Source organism: Malaclemys terrapin, chromosome 1 (genome assembly GCF_027887155.1).
Source record: "Malaclemys terrapin pileata isolate rMalTer1 chromosome 1, rMalTer1.hap1, whole genome shotgun sequence".
NCBI lineage: Eukaryota > Metazoa > Chordata > Testudines > Emydidae > Malaclemys > Malaclemys terrapin.
In genome coordinates this window covers 195,344,191-195,347,733 of record NC_071505.1, presented here as the reverse complement: position 1 = coordinate 195,347,733, position 3,543 = coordinate 195,344,191, and positions in this window count along the sequence as shown.

Below are 3,543 nucleotides of genomic sequence, written 5' to 3'. Positions count from 1 at the left end.
AGTCTCTAAGGTGCCACAAGTACTCCTGTTCTTTTTGCGGATACCGACTAACACGGCTGCTACTCTGAAACTTATTACCCAATATAGAATTTCCTTCTTTTCTTTATCAACAGCTCCACCCACGATACCAAACAGAAACCAGGAGAAATGAAACCAACGCAAAAGCAAGCCATTAGCATCACAATGAATTGATTTAGCAATTCAATACAATTTCTTTAGCCACTGACTCCACCCAGCTTCTCAGACAAAATCAGGAGAAACGAAACTATCTTGAAAGAGTTCCCTCAGCATCACCGTAAATTGGCTTCACAATGGAATGCATCTTCCTTCTCTCCTATGCCTTATGTCAGGCTGTGAGATCTTTCAACAGACAAGTGATTCCAGAATCAGTGTTGCATTTATTCTCACATGTTGTATTCATATATGGTTATTGCAACTTGTATTTATAGAAGGTTGCATTAAAAATCAATAACTACAAGGTGGCAGGGTCTAGTGCAGGGGATCCAAACTTTACAGTAGTATCTACTGCCTCTCAGTCTCGCCAACCCCAAGAATTCAAAAATAATGAATCAAGTCCCCAAAAATCAAAAGATTGGCTTAAAAAATTGAGATTTTAAAAAATAATAAATGTTGGGTCTTTTTTTTTTTTTTGCCTTTGGGGTTTTTGAGCCTTTAGATTTCATGCATACAAGCTTTTCTTTGCAACCATAAGGACTAGAAACCAACTTTAAAATGAATCTGAGACACCTGACTCCAGGAGCTGGGGGTCTGAGAAAAACAACAAATATCATGGAGATTCATGGTATAAAAATCTCTTACTTGGTAAGTGTTGTAGTAAGGCTGTAGTAAGGTTAAGACATAGACAACAACCCAAAGCAAAATGAATCCACACCCAAGATCAATTTCTGATCCATTCAAAAAATCAGTCTTAGTGCCCCCCCGCACATTCAAAAATCAGTTTCCCCAACAATCCTAGTCAATCTCCCCAAACACACAAACTCAAGCCTACTCCCCCAATCCATTGTCTCACAGCCTCCAGATTCTTTTGTCCTGTTGATTCACTCTTGTGACAGTCTGAACCCCTATGTTCCCCCTTTTTACAGGACTATGATAAATTCTGTACAAAGTATGCCTTGTGAAGTGTCATTTGAAAACTCAATTTGCTGATCATTATTGTCCTGGTAAAATGTGTCTGGCAACACTATATGTAAAGTTATGAGACTCTATTGTATGATATTACTGAGACATGTTCCAAGTCTGCAAAAATAGTCACAAACCAGGTGTCAACAAAATCAAATGGACTGTCGCCTGTATAAGTGGCCAATCTTTGGCAGGCAAAAGGGTGTGAAAGAGAAACCTACATCTTGGCAAAGAAACAGCTGGAGGTTCCTGTCACCACAAACTTCCTGTCTCCTGAACCTCAGCTGGAAATGATTTTCAAAGAAAAAGGGAACTATAAGAAAGAAGAACCGATGCCGCAAAATACTTCTCCATTTCTCTCTGCCCATGGGATCAACAACACCAGAAGGACGAGGAAAGTAACATTGAACTGCTGGAGGCAGGGCCAGATTTATCCCTTACGCTCCCCTAGGCACAACACCTTCAGCACCCCCTCTGCCTAAAGCTGACCTTCATGTTTTCTGTAAAAAATGAAACTTTTAACCACCTTAAACTTTTAGGCACCTTTAGAATGCTGGTTTCAGAGTAGCAGCCGTGTTAGTCTGTATCCGCAAAAAGAAGAACAGGAGTACTTGTGGCACCTTAGAGACTAACAAATTTATTAGAGCATAAGCTTTCGTGGACTACAACCCACTTCTTCGGATGCATATAGCATCTTATATAGTACTTAGAATGCTGGCGCCTCTAAGTACGTGCCTACTGTGTCTAATCGGAAATTCAGCCTTGGCCACAGAGGTCCTGGCTAAAAAAAATCCAGCCAGCAAGACTGCTGAAGCACATGGTGAGAGAGAGAGACCCTTGTTTTGAATTCATTTAGCTTGTTAAGTTAGATATTAGTTGCATTTTGCCTTTATTTTCCCGTAACCAAATCTGACTTTTATGCCTCATTACTTGTAACCCCTTAAAAAATCTCATTTTATTTAGTCTACAAACTTGTTTTATTGTTTTATCTAAACCAATATGTTTGGATTGATATGTTTGGGAAAATCCATTGGAAATAATAGGATTTGCGCATATCATTTTTCTATTAATGAAATGACAGGCTTTATATGAGCTTGTATTGTCCAGGAGGGTGCTGGGCAGTACAAGATGCACATTTCTGGGGGCAAATCTGGAAATGGGAATTTTCTGGTGTTACTCTGCAGTGTAATTCATGAGTGGCTGGCCATAGCACTCATACAGTATAGCTGGGAGTGTCTTACATGCTGGAAGTTGTGTGTGGCAGACCAGGAGCAGTGGCTCTCACAGCAAAGCAGTGTAAAAGGTGCCCCAGGTTGGAGAAGTGAAGGGCACAGCTATTCATCAGTCCAGATTGTACCTTGGGTAATTTTACAACTCTCCAGCTATCATCTCCTCTCCATGTAGGGTCCCTAGCTCCAGATTCCTTCTCTACTTCCCCTTACTCCCATCCAGGCTCCCTGGCCTCCTCTCTCTTCTTTCCACACTCACCCCAGGTCCCTACCCAAACTCCTTTTTTTCTCCCCAGGCTAATCTCCCATTGAGGGTCTCCAGCACCAGGATCCCCAGTTCAATTCCCTCTCTGACAGAGGTGCTATTTCAGATTTTGGTGGTGGTGGTGGAGGTGGAGGGCAACTTAACCGTGATTCCAGGGCTCCTCAGACAACTGAAAACTCTAGGTTTTTTTGTTTGTTTGTTTTTTGCAGATAACAACTTAGAAATTAGCTGACAGGAGCACCATATCTAATTCCTATATAAAAAGAGAGAATTAAATACATTAGACCCACTCAGCTCTAATACTAACATTCTCATCTCTTGTGTCAAGTCACTTAAGGGACACTGGTTAGGTTTAAAATTTTAATGTATATTCTTACTTTGTCACTAACTCTTGAACACAACAACTGAAAAATCTAGATTACTTTCTATCACTTTTTTGCAGCTCACCAAGCTTGGAATAAGATGTTTTCAAAAGTTAAATGATCTACTAGGCCAAGGCCCTGTGAGTTTATACTGCACCTGCCTGGGCTTGTATGGATGACTCACTACAAATAATAGACTAGAAACTGACCTTAAACAAACAGGAGTGAAACTGACACTTTCAAGTCACTTTCACAGTATTGCCAATCCCAAATGTTCAAAAATCATGAATCAGGCTCATCAAAAATCATGAGATTGGCCTTAAAATCATAAGATTATGTAAAAATAATAGATCTGGTGTTCTTTATATTTGCCTTCTGCTTTTTGAGCCTTTAGGATATACTGGGGTCACATTTGAAGCTTTCTCCATAGCCAAAAGGGCTAGAAACTTCATTTTTCTTTAAGAATGAAGGCTGAAATAATCACATATCCATTTGACTCCAGGAGCTGGGGCTTTAAGGAAAACAATAATTATGAGACTCATGACAA